Below are 20,790 nucleotides of genomic sequence, written 5' to 3'. Positions count from 1 at the left end.
GAAAGGTGAAGGTTAGAAATGTACACAACAGAAATTTCTTTTATGATCGCCCTCCCTGATTCTTGGTCGTAAGAACCACAAAGTTGAGTTTTAATTGACCTTCCAGAAAACTTTACAATATTTCTATAATTTTGAGCTTATTTTTCATTTTTCAACAGAAAAATAAACACATGCTAATTAGCAAAATCTTGATAGAGCTTGACCACAACCTGAAGACGGCTCAACAACGGTGGTAATGAGAACAAAGAAATGATCGTCCGAAAACCAAATAAATCGTTCCCAAAGAATAAAAAGTGACGCATTTTAAAACGAATGTTATCAACGTTTTTGTTTCAAGGTAGGTATATTTTTATGTGTTTTAATTTTAAAGTTATTATTTTCGAAGTAAATTAAAGTGCAATAAAGAATATGTGTCCATTGTTTTAATTTTTTTTACGAATTTTTCGCACATAGCTTACAGTGGCATGGCGAAAAGAAGTATGAGGCATTTTCAAAGATGCCGTGATCAATCGACCATTTGTTTGATTCATTTATGAAGGGGATGTTGAATCACTTGTGAATGGTGAGAAAGAACTTTGTCAAATTCACAGAAATACAAGTTAAGTATGCAAATTCGGATCTTTTTTAAAACAGCCTTCAATTGATTTATCCGTTTTTCATAAGTCAATATGATGAAAAGACTGTTTGTTGTCCTTTATTTCAACAAATGATAACGAACAGTCGTAATGCTTCGATCATTAGTGATACTTCTCTAACGCTTCTTGAACTTGTTTATACAATGTACGTTTTTCGACGAACATAAAGGGTTTCCTTTGTGACAAAATGGTTGACAATAGAATTACTCGGGGAAGTTTCAATGTCTACATTCAATTATCAAGAAATTTTTTAATGAAATTGGGGGTTGGGGAAGATCTGTACAACTCAACTTCCATCGCTTCTGTAATCAGAGGTTGTCGTGGAAGTATGTTGACAGAATCTCGTTTTCGATTCTTGAAAAAAAAAATGTTTTGGTCCAAATAAGATCTGTACAACTCAACTTCCATCGCTTCTGTAATCAGAGGTTGCCGTGGAAGTATGTTAACAGAATCTTATTTTCAACTTTAAATAAATGGACCAATTATTATCACATATTCTTTGATTGTTTGTGACAAAGTGACTGACCAAATGACTGCGACAATCTTATTGTTTACATTCAATTATCAAGAAATTTTTTAATGAAATTGGGGTTTGGGGAAGATCTGTACAACTCAACTTCCATCGTCTCTGTAATCGGAGGTTGTCGTGGAAGTATGTTGACAGAATCTCGTTTTCGATTCTTGAAAAAAAATGTTTTGGTCCAAATAAAATCTGTACAACTCAACTTCCATCGCTTCTGTAATCAGAGGTTGCCGTGGAAGTATGTTAACAGAATCTTATTTTCAACTTTAAATAAATGGACCATTATTATCACATGTTCTTTGATTGTTTGTGACAAAGTGACTGACCAAATGACGGCGACAATCTTATTGTTTACATTTAATTATCAAGAAATTTTTTAATGAAATTGGGGGTTGGGGAAGATCTGTACAACTCAACTTCCATCGCTTCTGGAATCAGAGGTTGCCGTGGAAGTATGTTGACAGAATCTCGTTTTCGATTCTTGAAAAAAATATTTTGGTCCAGATAAGATCTGTACAACTCAACTTCCATCGCTTCTGTAATCAGAGGTTGCCGTGGAAGTATGTTAACAGAATCTTATTTACAACTTTAAGTAAATGGACCAATTATTATCGCATGTTCTTAGATTGTTTGTGACAAAGTGACTGACCAAATGACTGCGACAATCTTATTGTTTACATCAAATAACTTTCTTGTTTACATTTAATTATCAAGAAATTTTTTAATGAAATTGGGGGTTGGGGAAGATCTGTACAACTCAACTTCCATCGTCTCTGTAATCAGAGGTTGTCGTGGAAGTATGTTGACAGAATCTCGTTTTCGATTCTTGAAAAAAAATGTTTTGGTCCAAATAAGGATCTGTACAACTCAACTTCCATCGCTTCTGTAATCAGAGGTTGCCGTGGAAGTATGTTGATAGAATCTTATTTTCAACTTTAAATAAATGGACCAATTATTATCGCATGTTCTTTGAATGATTGTTTGTGACAAAGTGACTGACCAAATGACTGCGACAATCTTATTGTTTACATTCAATTATCAAGAAATTTTTTAATGAAATTGGGGGTTGGGGAAGATCTGTACAACTCAACTTCCATCGTCTCTGTAATCAGAGGTTGTCGTGGAAGTATGTTGACAGAATCTCGTTTTCGATTCTTGAAAAAAAAAATATTTTGGTCCAAATAAGGATCTGTACAACTCAACTTCCATCGCTTCTATAATCAGAGGTTGTCGTGGAAGTATGTTAACAGAATCTTATTTTCAACTTTAAATAAATGGACCATTATTATCACATGTTCTTTGATTGTTTGTGACAAAGTGACTGACATGTTTAAATCATCACAAAAGTAACTAACTTGTCTGTGGTTTAAATTTCAATTGCTTCTGTAATCGGAGGTTTTCGTGGAATAGTTGATGGAACTTGGTTTTCGACTCTTTTTAACCCTTTAAGTGCCATTGTCGTAAATATCAGACATGGGCTATGTAGGAGGGCGAAGCCCTCCTGTAATGCATAGTTTGAGTTAGAAATCGTCATTTTTTGGTCTAACTCGTAGGAATTGGATTGGGCTTCATGGCCAAGCAAAAAAAAATCAAAAGTGAGTCTTTTCAGCGAGATTTTAAGTTAAAAAGTAAACAAAATGCAAAAGTTTGACAAAAACTTTTTAAAGATTTTAATCATTTTTTTTTTTACCATTTTTAATCAACGAGTGATCCAAGAATATTCAAATTTGACCCAGATTTCTTGATTCTGTCTTCCAGCGAATTAATTCGTACTTTTACCACTGGGCACCTTTCTATCATTCAGGCAGGTCTGAAAGAAAAAAGAGACTCTAATCTATCCAACGCACTATGAACGAGCTTCTAACTCCTTCCTATATAAGCCTTTAAAGTTTGAACTGCAAGTAGCGATTTTCTTTAAAAAAACTTTAAAAAAATGACTGTGGCACTTAAAGGGTTACAGACAATTTTAGTTCAAGTAAGATCTGTATAACTCAACTTCCATCGCCTCTGTAATCTAAGTTGTCGTTGACATACCTTCATAGAATCTTGTTTTCAATTCTTAAAAGATGCTTTTGAACCATGCTTGTTTGTTCATATTATTTGACATTGATAATTACTTACAGCTACTAACTGTTAGAAAAAGAAATTGGAATTAAACTGGATAATCTTTTCACCTTTAGAACACCCAGACTCCCGTCTTCTTATTTTTCAAAAATCAGGAAGCTATTTAAATCTCTGAAAATCGAGCCCAACCTTAAGAATAGAATAATTTTCCAAATTGCTACTAGATTTCTTTCCACTTTCAGCAAAATTCAGCAAAACCCAGGCGCTAAATTTGATTAAAATTGGCGCTATAAAATTCGATCTTCTCGAACTAGGAACTTGATTAAATAAGAATGCGTTGTTCATGAGAGTTTCTTGTTGACGGTGACTTTCAATTTTATTGAATGAGGGAGCGTATCAAATAGTCGAACGTTGAGTTGGAGAGCGTCTTTCTCGCGACAAAAATCCATGTTGATTCATTAACCCCTACTTTGCCAGAAACTTTGTAAGCTCGCAACTTTTCGTCGAACGTCTCGCAAGCATATAAACTTCTTTTGGGGAGTGACTAAAACTTTCTCGATTTGAGTGGGGTGGTGATAAAATAAATCCCAACTTATGACTTATTCTTCCCGGCGCGGTAGTTCAATTCTTGGCGGGCGATGTGAAAAAATTGGAAACATAAAAGTTGTTTATTGAAACTAAGCACTTTTTGTAAGACGGTAATATAACATTCATCAACGTCTTTGAAATTCACAGCATCATTTTTGTAATTAGATTCTAAATTGTACTCTTAGCGGATTTAATTACAATTATAAAAAGTACCTTAAGGGAGAAATTTTTGCGGTTTTTCGACAAATCCACGAAACACGAATATTCTCAGGATTTAAAAAATCACTTATAAAATTGGTCTTTTTAGAGCAAAATAGGCCATATTTGTAAACAAATAGTCCTCTCATACGCGAAATTAAGTTCCAATACCTTAAAGGAAGAAATTTTGGCGGGAATTTAATTTGGCGAAAATAAGTTCCACTCTTTCTCCCTGGATTGCTCCACTTACCTTTGATCTATCTCTTTAACTGCTGAACATTATTAATTGGAGAGGTATCATTTCGGAAATCTTTAGTATGGCCAGGAATTAACCCACGACCTTACGCGCCGTAGCTGAATCTGAATCTCTACCTTTACATTACGGGGTTCCATTCTTTATGATTGATTTATGACTTAATTTATAAGGTCAGTTTTTTTTGTTAAAAGTGTCAGGAACCTAAAACAAAAGCTTTATCTTCTCATTACAAAACCGATTTTGACTATGGTCAGCCCCATGGCGAGGTATTCTTAGGTTCCAAACAAACGCCCCACCCCTGCTTGTTAATTTTTCTAAATTTTCCAATCCCCCTTCCCCCCCCGGACCTTAAAAGGATTTTTTCAGCTGCCCTTTTTTTGGTTCTTAGTAACCTGATTTTAGCTAGAAGCGACTCTTTAACCTTTCTAAGGCAAGAAAAAGGGAAGCCTTGAAATATACGCCGTATTTTTTTGACGCATTGGATTTAAGCGTTATCTTTGTAATCGAGTGGTATATCTTTTGAAATATATGGGAAAATTTTACTTTTGTTCCGGAATTTGTATAAAAACCACACGGGCCGCTCTAACCCCTGTTTATTTGGAACCTAAGAGGCAATAAATAAGCATGAGAAATGATAGAACACCAACACAAGACTGAAGTAGATTAGTATTACTAATTCAAGCTTCTGATTGATACTTTTTTCGCGAAATTAAGCGATAGCGATTCGTATCAATTATTTTATTTTATCCTTCTTTTCGTTTTGCTTTAGGGAATTATTTTATTATTTACCCTTTTAGGTCTTTGACTAGAATGCTTATTTTGTGGTGAATCGCGCCTTGGGTGATTGTCGAAGACTTATCGTGTAGCACAGCTGGTTGTCGAAGACTTATCGTAGAACACAGCTCAATCAGCGCCGCTGGTTTGTTTGGTTTGATTTATTTTGTGGCTGTAGTGCCCCGCTATTGATATTTCGAACTTTCTCATGGGGGTTTCCTTTCGTGGCACCTCGGCTCATTTGAATTCTAGCATAGAAACGTTTTATCTCGTTTATTAGCACTATGCTTAGTCTATTATTTACATTAGGTTCATTGAGTCTCGATTGTTTCACTTTGATTCAATGTTTTGTTCTCAAAAGCGTAATTTATCCTATTTAACGGCTTTCAAGAGCATATCCCACCCTGGCAATCAGGTCAACCCCGTAAAGTTCAACGAATTTTCATCCGTCCTATTTATTTTAACCCCAGTTTACTGGTCGGCAAAGGGTGTGTAATTTTTATCCATTCTATTAAATAGATTAGATTATAGTTGTTGTTTTTTACTGTTGTATACTTTTATCAAATAAACGTTTTAAATTAATTAAATCAGAATGTGTTCTTCCAGTTATTTTTCAGTTCAAATTCAAATGAACTTCCGTTTGTTGCATCCTTGTTTACTTGTCTTTGTTTACTTTAAGGGCAGAAATGTTTGCGCTTTTAAGACTCTTTTCCGCGTAGTTACTGGTAATGAATGAAACCTGAAAAAACTCTTTGTTCTCCATAAAACTAATGTCTGAAAATGGCCCAAAAGAAATTCCTCTTTAAACTAAAGAAAGAATGTACTCTCGAGTACCTAATAGCCGTCTAATTAATCCGTCCGCAAGTAGGCACAAATGTATACCAGGATAATCATTATTTCTCTCTGGGATTTTTTTATGGTGGGGGAGGGTATATACCGCCCTTAAGGGTCTCTTTTTGGATCTTCAAAATTCCACACAGGGTCGTAAAAACTGAAATTTTTACCCTTGACCTTAAATAAATTAAAATCTTCCTTAATAATGTTTAGCCCCTTTTAGGGTCCGCTGTTTTAGTCCATTTTAAGGCCAAAACTGCCAAAGGACGGACAGAACATACCCGTGATCCTGCAGCAAAACTCCCTCTGTTCTCATCTGAGATTTTTCTAGCTGTTGGTCGCTTTCTTGTGTTTCAAAAAAATTTCCAGGTCACCGCCCTAGAAAAACGATCTGTTGTTCTAGCATGACGTAATTACCTAGAAAACCCAATCTGCTGTTCGCGCACAACATAATTATCTTGAAAATCCTATCTGTTGTTCACACATGATGTGATTACCTAGAAAATCCTATCTGTTGTTCACCCATGACGTCATCTCCTGTAAGCGACCAGCAGATGTTTTGAAAGAAATCGACCTTCCTAGAAAATAAGACCTGTTGTTCACTTTTTCATCAAAAACCGTCCCCTGGCAACGAACAACAGATATTTCGTGAAAATGGCTCGCCGAATGCTTCTTCATTTTGTTTACAAATTTCGCAAGTAAAATTTCCACATTGATTTACACTGGCTGCTAGCTGGAACTGGGTGAACAAGATAGTCTATTGAATAACAAACTACTTCAGCATTATTTCTATACTGGCTGTAGTAATTAGTTATGAAATAGACTGCAGTGATCAGTTACAAGACTGTTTTCCCTCCGAACACTCCACTTTCTATTTTTTTCTGGATATCAGGGGGGGGGTGGTTTTGGGGACTTCCCCCCTGGCCTATATGGCGACAATCTAAAATATGTTCTGTTTGCGTCATGAAACATCTTTAAATCCAGTCAGTCGGTCGGTCGGTAGTAAATTTTGTCAGGTTTTTAAAATCAATGTGGTTTAAGTAAACAAAAACTCGTAGCGAATGATGATTCAAAGCAGTGCTTAGCTATCAAAAACATTTTCCAACATTTTTCCGACTTTTAATGTTTTGAAGGTGAGTCGGTCGGGTGACGCGAACGGAACATGTTTTAGATTGCGGCCTATGTATAAGTTAATAGCTGTGTCGTGGCAAGTTTTCAGAGCATGTCATGGCTGGCTGTGCAACACGTGCGCTGTGTACTTCCATTTTCCTCCTAAAATGAATTATATAATTATACCAAAAAGATACCGAAGGATAGCTTAAAGGGGAACTAAACATTTTTTTGAAAATACCTAAGTCACATCACATACTTCCAAGGAATGACCTCTGAAAATATTTTTCTCTAAAAACTTCTCTATCAAAAGATATAGCTCTTTATGTTTACAGAAAATCTAATATTTTTAAAGCAATGCATATTTTGTTAGGGGAATAAGTCGAGCCATCTGTTTGACGTAAACACGTTCAGAAAGTAATTGGAAAAGCTCTTACTTTTAGTTGATAGAGAACCTTTAACTTTTTTTGTGTAGCCATAACTTTTTATCCACAAATGGTTTAACCAAGAGACAGAATTCATTAAAAAGCCATTGTTGAGTAGGGTAAAACTATGTTTGAACTTTCGAAAACAAGTGAGTGAAAAGGATTTTAGAGTCGATTGAAAAAATTGAACTTTTTATTGGAATAAGCTGACAATCCCAAATTTAGTCCACGTAAAACTGAATCCTTCCTGAAATCAAAAATGATTTTACTGTCTTCCTATTATTTCTTGTTCACGAAATATCAAGCTTTAAAGTTGATGAACATACACAAAATTCATATATGACGTCACAAACATGTGTAAAGAGGTTCATTTTAAACAAATTATACGTTTTTTAAAGAAGGTTTTATACAAAATAGGAAAGACATTGAGAGTGGAAATTATATTTTTTCGAACTTATACTGTGTTGTGTAGTTCTTGGAGACAAAAAAGCATGACCTCAAAAAATGTTTAGTTCCCCTTTAACTTTCTCATCTTAGCAAAAATTTACTTGGTATTTGCTAGACTTTTCCATTTCATTTTTCTAAGCTTGATCTTCTTCATGGGCACGGAAGAGAGCATAATAAGGTTTTTAAAAGAATATCAACCAACCTAGCACAATGATTTAAAAGGAATGAGCATCTTCCAGAGGATAATTATTTTTTCAAAATTTCCAAGGGGGTTGGTGAAAAAGGTTCGTCAATACCCCTGTATAATTTTTTTTTTGGAATAGCCCATTATACACTGGGTAATTTCTCTTGCATGATGCAATGCTACGATGGCAGACATGTGCCCGGTGTAATAAAACTTTTACTCTTGATCTACAACTAACTAATTTTTTAAAACTGTATGGGCATGGGGTATCAGTGTATTAGGTATTAGCGTTGTTAACTCGGTTGGTTAGGTGTGCGCCTTACAATACTGATACCCTGATGGCTGCTAACGAAACCTCATCAACATTCTCCTGGGAAGATGATTAATAAGAAAGTAGCGTATCTCAAGGAGTTTGGCAATGAGATTACCGTGATTCAGCCATGTAGATGCAAGATGGTCTTCTAAAAATTGGAGGTAGCCATGTTGAATGCCAGCCCACATCAGTGATAACTCAACTGCATAGTTAGCGCAAGCTACAACTTGGCCTGGGTTAAGGAAATTTTTCCAGAATCGGAACTTGCAAACGTGATTGCAGATTGCCTTATACCTGATGTAAGTACTTTAAAAAATTGCGTAATTTTGGGTTTCTTTGAAAAACGTGATGATTGCAATTCAATACACGCTTTTTTTATAAGAATATTGTACTAATGTTGGATTTGAGAGTTTGAACTTTTGAGTGAACATTTGGGTTAAAATTACATTTCTTCATCAAAGCTTCAATTTATCTCTAACAAAGGAAGCAGTTCTTTCTGTTAATCAAATACAAAAGGGACTGTATTCTTATCAAATTCTTTGAAATTCACCCTGGATGGTATTCTTAGGGTACATTCTTACGATTTGGCCATAACTTTCACCCTGATATTCTTATAAAAAAGCGTGTATTAAGATAAACTTTTCATAAATCATTTCTGGAGATTTTGATTGAATCAGTAAAAATTAATTTGAGAAAGTGCTGTTCATGGCATGCATAAGTTATGTTTTACATTTTCTTTTTCTCACAGGTTATTATAAAAACGATCGAAGTTACAAACAGAGTATCTCGAGTTACTGTAGAAAGATCTCTCTTACAATTGACGTTTGATGTATAAATGATTAAGGTAAGTTTTAAGTACAATTTGAATAATGCTCTTAATAGAGTCTGTTAAATGACGCGCCTTACGCGCCCATGCACCTTACGCGCCCTACGCGCCTGAATTTTGATGCGCCCTCTTACGTGCCTTATTATCAACGCGCCCTAAATTTTTGACGTGCCTTACATTATTACTACCTTAAATTTTTGTAAATTTTGACGCGATTTTTATTGCCCCCCGGCACGTGAAAGGCTAACGTTCTGCAAAAAATTATTCAGAAAAAAAGACGACAACAACGGCGGTTCATTTCATTTTTTCTGATTTCTAATCCAAATTTTTTAGCATTCTCTATGAGACAGAAGTGATTTTATTTCTTTATCATTTATCATATTTATCAAAAACACTTCGTAAAAATTTATTTATAGACTCAATGACACATGGTTTTATCAATATTTCATTTTCTGGTTGAATTGTCAGTGTGTTATTTTCTTGCGAGTTCATACTTAATTGATTATGCCTTATTATTTTCCAAATTTTAGCTAAATTGTGCTTTTAAGCGTTATGCTTATAAATAAATAAGAGTGTAACGGTAGGGCGATTACTCAGGCTAAAAGTAGCATTCCTTATTAAATTATCATAAATTCAGGGCTATGGGGGCATTTATAGCGATCGTTAATGCTGCTTACCATGCATCTTTAAATCAATAGTTTTAAAAGTATGCTTACGCATCAGCCCTATCTGACCAATAATAATGTAATGCCTATGTATACATATTCTACCATTCTTCAAAAATAAGTAAACTATTTTTGACAAAAGCTTCGGCATCACATAATTAAAGAAAAATTGTTAGGAATTATAGGAGATTCAGATTGAAGGAAACTAATTGAAAGTTTTCTTACGAAAATGATGCTTGTAAAAACAAGTATGCTATGTTTGATTTATGAAAAAAGTTATTACCGAAAGCCAAATTCCCTTAAATCAAATTTTATTGATTGGTTTCTTATAAAGACGATGCTTAAAAGAAAAATAGATATGCTTACGTTAACCCTATTATTATCAGGCTTTTTCGGATTTTGTATTCTCAAGGGGGGGTGTTTTCCACCAGCCTTGTATAACTTTTGATCTAGAAACGGTATGGACTTGAAATTTGGCACAAATGTCCTCTACCATGAAAGGAGTTCATAGAAAAAAATTTGGGTTGATGACGTCATCATAAAGGTGATGACGTCATCACAAAGTTTCACAATTATCGCTGACCAATGAAAAAGTACTATTCAATAAGATAGCAATTAAAGTTGAACGAATGGAGATTTTTCAATTCTGTTTTGATTTTCTAAAAGCCAAAAAGAATATCTTTAACATATTTGCCGGTTTTTAATATACTAATAAAATCGAGGCTTAAAATCCATGCAGAAAATGAGTAAATTTTTTCAAAAAACAATGACGTCATTTATGATGACGTCAGCAGTTTTTGAAAATTTTTAAAATATTTTTTAAAATTTATCATTGATACCTAACACCTGTCAAAATTTGAAGTCAATTGGATGCCTAGATCAAAAGTTATGCTAAATTTAAGATTTTGGGATTTTACAGGGTTTTAGGTGGATTTTATGATATGCCTGCACAAAAAAGTCATAAAACCTGATCTGGTCGGTGTATAATCGTAAAATTTGGTATACATGCTGCTACTAGGATTATATTAAAAGTCAAAAACTTTCAGAGTGGTAAAAAAAATTTTCAGTGAGCTATTAGCAAAAGAGTGCCAGCCTGGTGGAAAACACCCCCCCCTGATAAAAATAGGGTTAAGCACAATTCTTTCCTGGCTTTGCTAAAGAACTAATTACCGAAAGCCTAACTCCCTCAAATCAAAAGTTATTGATTGGTTTCTTATAAAGACGATGCTTATAAGAAAAATAAATATGCCCACCTTAAGCACAGTCCCTTACTTGCCTTGAAAATACTGCTTACCGAAAGCCTAATCCCCTCAAATCAAAAGTTATTGATTGGTTTTTTATAAAGAAGATGCTTATAAGAAAAATAAATATGCGGACATTAAACACAATTCCTTATTTGCTTTGAAAAGAACTAATAGCGAGGTTAAATATCGGTTTTGCTCTAGAACACGTTTCCGTTCAGTTTCTCTTTCTAGAGCAAATCCAATATTTTTGCCCGGGGTATGTCTGCCTAGCTTTTGGGTTAGCCTGTAGAAAAGTGCCGTAGCGCGAACGAAGGCTTCAAAAATTCGTCCGTCGTCCTGAGTTATGTACTGATACTTAACCTCAGGGCGCGTCGGTAATAAGGCAAGTAAGTAAGGCGCGCCAAAAATTTAGGGCACATCGATAATAAGGCGCGTAAGAAGGTGCGTCAAAACTTAAAGACGCGTCGAAATTCAGGCGCGTAGGGCGCGTAAGGCGCGTGGGCGCGTCATTTAACAGACTCCTCTTAATAAACTAAATCTAGGCAAATAGCTTCGAACATTTATCATTGCATTTGATTGATATACACTCTTGTTTATAAGCATACGGGAAAATCTGTTTTTAGTCTAATTTTGATTTTTAGAAACCATGTTGCTTCACCAACCAATTTTCATACACCAACATTCATCTTCATCCCGACGCAACATCATCAGTTCGAAGGACACTCTGACACTATCATTATGAGTTATTAATAAGTTTTAAATATTGTATTGGAATTTTTTAAGTAAGTTTGCTAACTATTTAATAAATTCTCTGCTATACTTAAATTTCTCTTCGCATTCATCTCTAACCCTAATGTTAATGGGCTTATCATGAAGTCAACGTCTTTGATATACAGTAGAATCCCGGTTATTCGAAGCTGCAAGGGGGATAAGTATTTTCTTCGAATAACTGTTTGGGTGATCGACTTTTCTGGAGTAAATGAGGCATATTGTGGTTCACTTGAGCGTAGTAAACACAACAAATTTTTAATTTAAAAAAAAACAAACTGACTTTCGAGATGATAAGGGATTTGCCTTAAAAACGTTCTCTTGCGCTTAAAATCGGAATCACATTGATTCAAAAAATTATGCTCTTGACAAACGCAATTTCCCAAAAAATATTCTCTTGCGCTTCAAATCGAAATCCCATCCCCTTAAACGTAGGATGAAATCAAAAGAAGTAGAAGTTAAATTTGAAAACCATTCGTCACAATGAAAGGCTTCTTCTACATGATGAAATAATTAAATAAATTAATAGATTTGGAGCAGGTTCTAAAGGATGATTTGGATCCGCAATCTTTATGATTTGAGTGATGGTAATCGAACTGTTTCACCTTCTCAGTCATTCCAAAGAGTTTCGAAATAACTGATAGGATGCTAATAAAATTGTTGAAGTCTATTTGGTTAAAGTGTACGCTCTTTTTTCACAATATGGAAACCATGTCGTTGTTATTACAATAATTCCCTAGAGAGTGGTTCCCACATAATATTGAAGCGAATAACTTTTTCTGCATTCATTTCTTAGGTTGTATATATTTTGATTTCCGTGTTTTACTGTACTTCTTCGAGTAGTAGCAAACTAGATCACACTTTAATCGAAACAGGAGTGAAGATGTACTTACTTGAACCAGTGGCAGCAGCTTCCGGCAAATTGACACTTTCTGTCAATGTAATATCTTTCACACCTATATTATACGAAGTTGTTGTAAATTAATAAAGTAAATTTTGGTTAACTAATAAGACTCCCCTGTAACACAGACCCGGTTGGACGGCTCCACACAAAAGAATAAGCTTATTCTGAGAAAATGATATTTCATTCTTATTTAAACACAATAGTTATCAGGTCAATGAGAAAGGGGTGTCATCAATGAGAAAGCGGGTCATGATCATTATCTAACTCACGTGAAGTTGAAGAAGCTGAACGCTGAACTACTTGACTTTTCTCCTATTACCACATCTGTCATGCCTTAAAAAAAGAAGAACAGAAATATTAAGGCCCATAAATAACTTGCACCATTTTCCTATTTATTTCATTTATACATGAAAGGGTCGAAAGGTTGCCTTTCTTACCTTATTTTTCCACAATATCAGTCGTTTTTTCTATCTGTTCCGTGTCTAAATCAATTTCTGCCAAATCTATTGTATAGTAAGATTTATGCAAGTTAGGTCAGGCATAGAATTAAAAGAAAAAGAGTCAAACCCCTAAAATTAACTCAGTAATAAATAGCAGATAATTAAATTAATCCTAAAATACCTTCAGGTTCGTCTGTTTCTTCTTCGTCAGCTTCATAGTTCCCTTAATAGAAAAAGATTTCAATCATATATCAAATCATCCTAAACTTGAAAACATGAACAACTTATTTATCCCGTTGGTTTTCTTAATAAAAAAAACATGTAGCTTACAATCTTCCTGCAGCAATTGAGTTGTGTATCCTTACTTGCAACACTCTCTCCAATATGTCTCCAAAGGTTCATATATCTGTAAAATTGAAATTTAAACTTAAAATGTGTAAATGAAAGCAAAACTAAAATATCATAATTGTAAAATAGTCATTTTAAAACGACCAGAATATGCTACCAGATCGAATAAGTGGTCATATTTCTTGTCACACAAAAAGTACCTGGTGCAACTGCATTTCGGTATGATTCTTCGAAACAGGGCCCTTTGGACGGAAGTCCGGCTCTTCATCGCCATCAAAGAAGGTAATTCTATTCTGAACTAGGCTCCACCAAACTCCATCTCCATGCTTGATATAGTCTGCTAACCGTTTCAGATGAGGTTTAAACACTTTTGTATTCAGTTCGACAATCAAGTAGGTTGTGTTGTTGTTTTTTGCTGATAGCAAAGATATAGAACCACATTAAACTCAAATCCATGTGCACTCTTTTCAGTTAAATTGTAGCCTGGATATCCAGACCGTAAACTATTTCACCATCTAGTTTTTATTATCTTGTCTCTGGTTTACGGTCTGGTCCAACTAACCCGTTAAGCTTATATCCCTTATGCTTATATAAAAAGGTTGATGTTGAAGTATTTCAGTTCCTGTACTCCAGTATTATTTATATATTGCCATTCACCAATTTGTGTCCTGCCAAGCGATTTCCATACAGCAAATACACACACCGGTTTTGACTCGCAACACACCGGTTGAGATCTGTTTTTCCCGACTTAAACCGGTTTAAAACGGTTGAGAAATCGGTGTCAAAGTTTCTAAAATTGAGTATCTCGAGCTTGTTGATTTTTACATACAAACCGGTACAAACCGGTTTGAAAAGCGATCTCTACCGGTTTTGGAACCGTGTCAACCCGGTTTACGGAGCCGACAAAATAAATTTAAGATTTAATCACGGGCAGGTCTAAAACGCCTAATACCTACTACTTAATACTTACTACCTAATAATTAATACTGACTACCTAATCCGTTTGGATACTTTAAAGACCAGAACTTCCAGGCCCTGGCTCTCCTTCGCCTGTTCGAAATTTATATTTTAAGAAAATTAGTTTCGTGGAATGTGTTATCTAAAAGAATATTTTCTTCGCCTCGTATAAGTACAAAGCAAAAGGTTATTATCTTTATCTAGTTTTTACTGCTCTCTCTATTATGACTTTGATTTAATTATAAGAACACATGTGCGAATATCTAAAATCAGTTATTCTTATCTCCTTTATAAAGATCCAAATGGCTAAAACGTTATTTAAACGTTATTTGCGATTAAATATATAGGTCATTTAATTGTATCCTTTTGTATTTATCTGCATCATATCGAGTAAAGTGTCATACTACTTTTTGAGATTGGTTTCTAGGGCTTTATCTTTATCATCTCAACTGATTCTTATAAATAAAACTAATATGAATGAGCAAGCGAAATATTTTTCTCCTACGAAAAAGTGTGTCTCGACAAAATGTGTTTAGTCTGTAAACTTCATAGAAAAAGCGCGGGAAAATGAAGTGAAGAGAAAAAAAGAGAGAAAATATTTTCATGTCTTCAAAACGCTGCAAGACAAAAACTTGAAATTTTTTTAACACCAAAATTTCAGATTTGGTCATATTTGGCATGCTGATTATTTTAAAGGTATTTTCGAGCAATTTTGAGGTATATATAGTAAATATTAAGTATTAGGTAGTAAGTATTAGGTAGTAAGTATTAGGCGTTTTAGACCTGCCCATTTAATCACTAGCAAAATCTGTAAATTGTTTCAAATGACTTAAATCCTGAGAAATGGCCGGTGTTTGGTTGCTGTCACCCAATCCTAAATTTAGGGAGGTGGGTCTGATGGTCTATCTTGAAGATTATAAAATTTTGAACAAGATTTTTTACAATTTACAATCGTTAAATTTAAGATGAAAAAGCTTTTTCAAAAGTAGTTCCTCCCAAAATAATACCTTAAGGGAACCTTTTTTGGTGAGCACTAATTTTGACGAACGGACGAATCTAAGATTTTTCAATTTCGGCGAGAACTAATTTTGGTCAAACAGGAATTTTTTTAAATTTCGGCGAGTCAAAGATTTTCTAATTTTAGTCCGTTATTTTTACCCCCACTGGCTAAAAAAATCCTACTGGGTCTGTGAGAAGCCCTCGTAAACAAATCCAAGTAAAACCCGGGTAAAACTCGGGTTTTTAATACGAGTTTTACCCGCGATACCCAATGAGCAATATTCTCGAGTAAAACGGGTTTTCACCCTACTCGCTTAACCCGGGTAGGAATAAAAACTCGATTTACCTGCTTTTTTGAGTATTTCTATTTATGGAAAAATACCCGGGTTACCCCCTGCCAATAAAAAACTCGAGCTTAAAGTATTCGAAGTAATTAAAGTTTGGAGCCCAAATTACTTTTTCATGTATTGTTTTTCAGGATGATTTTGAAAACGATGAGAAAACATTGATGGTTTGATTTCAAAAGAACATAAATTATATCGAAATTGCATATGATTATGAAAATGTTTGTATTATATACAACCATAATTTACAATATAAATACATTTTTTAAATATTGAATACTGTATAATATGTAAGAAAAAATAATGGAATTAATAACAATGAAAACAATTATACGAATTTATAATGTTATAATTTACGATATATATACATCTTTTATACAACATTGAATATATACAGCACATGTAACAAAATGTATTTATGTATTATATCTGAATTATCATAATAATTGAACTAATAATACTGAGCTGGTTATTTAAATGAAAAATAAGGCTTAATTTGAATGAGAAATTTATAAAAAGATGAAAACTAAAAGGTCAAACTAATTCCAGTCCACCTGGGAAAAAAAATTAAAAGCTGAAAACTCTAATAAAACTAAAGCGATGTTTGTACTCAAAGAATAGCTTTACGCTAGGGAAATCGAAACAAATGAAATTCCTTGAATTGTTACAAAATCGTTAAACAGAATATGCCTAAAAATACTAAAATTATGCAAAAATACTCTCCTTTTTATTAGATCTTAATTTTCGAACTCTCGCGGAACAAATTTTCGACTTGAAAGGGTATGAAAGTGAATTTGGGCGTTTTTCGCGACCTAATTCTTCCATGCTTCTAAAGATTTTTGCAAATTTTTAACATACTTTAATCGTAGAAATTTTAGCGAGACTAATTTTAGCGTATATTAGCGAGTCAGGAAAATCTTGATTTTTTTTGGATTTATTTTAGCGAATCACGATTTAAAAAATTTCGCGTAGATAAATTTTAGCGAATACTCGTATTACATTATTGACTGAATTCGTTTTCTAGCATTTCTTTGCACTGAAACCCTTCCTATTGATGAAAATGTATCAAGGCAATATAACCAGAAATTTCACGTGGATAAAATTTAGCGATCTGTCTATTCGGCGTGTTTTAGCGAGATTCATTTTAGCGGAAACAGGGAAAACTCGCTAAAACGCTAAAATTAGTCTCGCTAAAATTTCTACGATTAAAGTAGTTTGTAGAGACCCTAAAACGCGAAAATTACCGTAAATTAGTTACCTTATGGAAGGCTGCTGTTAGTTGCGAGACGCCCTTGAATTGTTCTTAATTTTTGTAATTTTCTAGCCTCGTGTTAATAAAATAGAGAGTACATTTGCAAGTAAATTACAACGAAGCGAGCACGAATTATTCCTCCCTCTCTTCGTTTCCTCTAGCCTTCTTTCGATTTTCAGGATTTGTGCGTCGCCGATTGGTGAAATACTGACGCATGAACGTGCGGATGGTAGGAGCAGATGCACTTTCCCCGTATCGTTTCTTGACGTACTCTAAACAAAATACACAAGGAAAGAATATTTTAAACCAGAAGTTTTCCAATCGACTGCACTTTTCTAGGAGATTCTAGGACTCGTAAGAGACCGAAATTACAGCCTTTCAACCTTTTTCTACGGGAAAATCCCCATTAAATGAGTATGGTAGCATTGATAATAATTTGGGTAATATGCAATACATACATAAACAGTATGTACCCCCATAAAATGAATCAACAAAAGTTTATATCTAATATCAGTTTTGGCTTTCTCAGAATCTAAACTCAAACTTGTTAACTTTTTTTAAAACACTCGGTAGGTAATCCCTAATTTAACAATACATAGAGTTTTGAAATAGCAACCCTCTTCTGAACTACATATTATACCTCTAGTACATATTTTTATATAAAAAAAGACATAAAATTTTAAGATCAAAATCGTATTTGTGGTAAATACACTTACTTTCAATAATTCCTCTCTTTTCCTCAGAGATTCCTCCCCGATCTGTCTGGCCTTGTCCTTTGACCGTGCAGGTGGCAAACTCGTCCTCCGTTAGAATTTCGTCCATCAGCTCCCTGGTGAGGCTTCCCATGCTGGTTGCTGATTTGGATATAGAATCCAGAGTAGCCTGGAAATAAAAAAAAGATAAATTACTTATTCATTTATTTTCCTAAAAAATAGTGTAAGCAAAAATAGTGAGGAAAAAAGTGTGAGGCAAAACTTTTGCTACTCCACGTGATATCATATTTTTGTTTCGAATTTCCCTAGTCCTTTCAACAAATACTAATCGCCCATTGTGATAAAATCATAAAAAGGTAATTTTAGAATGGGTAAACATTAAGGGTATCTTTCCAACCAATTTTGACAATTTTTCCAGTGGGGGCTGGAGGAAAATCATTANTTGCATTTTTGTTAAACCTTTACCAATCGGTGTTTTTGAAACAATTTCCTTGTTATAAGATTTTGCACCCAAGGAAACTTTCAATGAAAGGTCCTTTGCATGTTTATGAGGCTCTCCTTTGATGTGTTTATCCAAACTATCTTTCTTTATAGATTCTGTACCGTCTACCCAAGCCTGACTGAATCCTTTCATTCCTTTAATCTTGTCAGAAAACTGAGAGCAAACAATACACTTCATTTTTCTGACCTTTCCATCGATAATCTCCAATATATCTAGCTTGCATTTTAGAGAACTTTGCCACTTATTTACAGTTGTTAACGAAGCCATGTTGGTATGAAAATGAACGAAGAATGAAATTAACCACTCCATTTAAGCTAAAAATGACGCAATAGTGAGCTTCAATAGCTTTGAATAAAACAAATGAAATACATGAAAAAACTTTTTGCTATTTACTTTATTCAAATTTTCATTTATGACGTCAATTCTATTTGTAGGTTATCTTTGCTCTCTTTCTGTTCTAATATATAATATAATACATAACGAACAAAAAAGCTATTGAAAAAATATTTTTACATCATAAAGATTGTGAAACAACTAGAACATTGCGTGACAATTTTCTTCCTGGTACACCTGTTTAATTTAAAAAGTGTGAATGTGAAAAAGATTATTTCATCTTCTATCATATATCATATCTGCTACCAAAAAAGAAAGTCTGGGGCATACAATAAGTGTATTATTAATTGTTTATCAAAAACGTTCATACGTTTATTTATAACGAAGCTTTCAGCAAACAAAAGTAATTTTTATGTACTAGAAAGAGATTATGTTTTTTTGATAAACATATAGACTGGAGTCGTTTATAATGCGTGTAATACTAATAATACCAATACTAATAATAATAATAATACAGGATTTAGTTTGTATAAACGACTGGAAGAATTCGGTGTTCCAGCCTTATAGATATCCCGGCTAGCTACGCAGAAACTTGCGTAGCGAGAAAACAATTTATCAAGCAATAACAAACTCTCAAAACAAAATAAACTCAAATGAAAAACTTTCAATACACAAATCCACACACATGTTTTTCTCAAGAATTATTTTGAGCGGGAAAAAATTATAATTGCAAATATTGACACTTTTCTTTTGTTTGGAGTTAGTGCACAAAGGTTCCTAGACGACTAAAATTGTTCCTTTTATTACTTTTGCTTTATTTCTACTATGTATGAATTAGTCGTCTAGCTTGCTAGACTAATAAACATAATGAAGTGAATATAGAAAGACTTTAAAAAAGTGTTTATTCAGGCGTGTGATCCCACTCATTAAATTACATATACAGACTGTGTTAGATTCTTTTTTCTCTTTGCCTTTCAATTTTTAAGTTTCGCTTAAAAATTTTTGCTTCGCAATTTTTATCTCAAAAAACTTTTTTCTTCGCCAAAACCTGAAATTGCTTCGCAATTTGCGAAGTGCGAAGCTATAATTCGAACCCTGTCGTTATGTTACAATATGAAGGGATCTAAATTCTTTTTAACAGGAAATTTTCCAAATATACAAGGTTTACAATTATACCAAAGCTCGGGTTAAATGATTTCTAACCATGTTTTAGTGATATATACTTAGATTAAGGCCAGTCTGCAAAATGATGTTTCTTGCAAGGTTGGAAAAGATCAAGATTGGAAGTTAGGAAGCAAAGTCTATTTCGGTTCCATTGTGACCCATTCTCATAAGACTCAAAACTTGAAACTAGATTAGAACTTACTATACTGGCGATAGAATCGACCCATTTGGAGAGGCGCTGAATCTGAAAGAGAGGACATTTAAACAAAATGTATTAAGTGTTAAAAATATATACAGCTGACTCCCGGGAATGGCTCTCCTCATGGCAATATTCATGGTCTTTCACACACCACATATTGAGGCCTTATCTAAAACTTATCTAAAACAATTAATGGTCGACAAATCGATTCTAAATTATACAGCTATCATACCTCATTTGGGTTTTCGATGCAGAAGCTGCAGTCCCCGACGTTGGCGTTATGAAATTCCGATTTTGATACCTAGATACAGTGAAAAAATTCCTTGAATATGTGATGCTGATCCCTTTCTTTTGTTACATTTAATGTGTTTTGCTACAAACTACAGTCTACAGTAAAAAGTTCAATATAAACGACAGAAAATAAGTCATTAATTCTAACATGTAGTAAATTTAATTACATTATAACGTTTCTTATTCTTTACTATAAAACTTAATCATTTATAGCTTGGAGGAGAGCAAAGGCAATAATACATACCCATTTGATGAATTTCCATGATTCCAAATCTAGACGGAAAGGAGTTGAATACTTTATGCGTTGGTGTTTGTATAATTTACGACTAAAATTTTTCTATTACATATACACTAAACAACAATTCTTTTTTAAATATATAATAGCCCAATATCCCCAATTATGCCATCAATTTTGAACTTAGAAAATATGTTTTAGGGAGATCATATCAACTTACGTATTGGTTTGGTCGTTCCAAAGTGATAGATTTGA

General features: G+C 33.8%; 1 long non-coding RNA gene across 1 annotated transcript; it reads left to right on the top strand.

The window, feature by feature from the left end:
- The first annotated feature begins 8,443 nt into the window (after window positions 1-8,443).
- Window positions 8,444-11,890, top strand: LOC136806780 (uncharacterized). The gene is made up of 3 exons (XR_010846609.1): window positions 8,444-8,650; window positions 9,100-9,195; window positions 11,728-11,890. It is a non-coding gene; the product is annotated as an uncharacterized lncRNA (long non-coding RNA).
- Window positions 11,891-20,790: the final 8,900 nt, after the last annotated feature.

This window comes from Clytia hemisphaerica, unplaced genomic scaffold (genome assembly GCF_902728285.1).
Source record: "Clytia hemisphaerica strain Z4C2 unplaced genomic scaffold, Clytia hemisphaerica genome assembly, whole genome shotgun sequence".
Classification (NCBI taxonomy): Eukaryota; Metazoa; Cnidaria; class Hydrozoa; order Leptothecata; family Clytiidae; genus Clytia; species Clytia hemisphaerica.
This window is presented reverse-complemented; position numbering and strand designations above follow the sequence as displayed.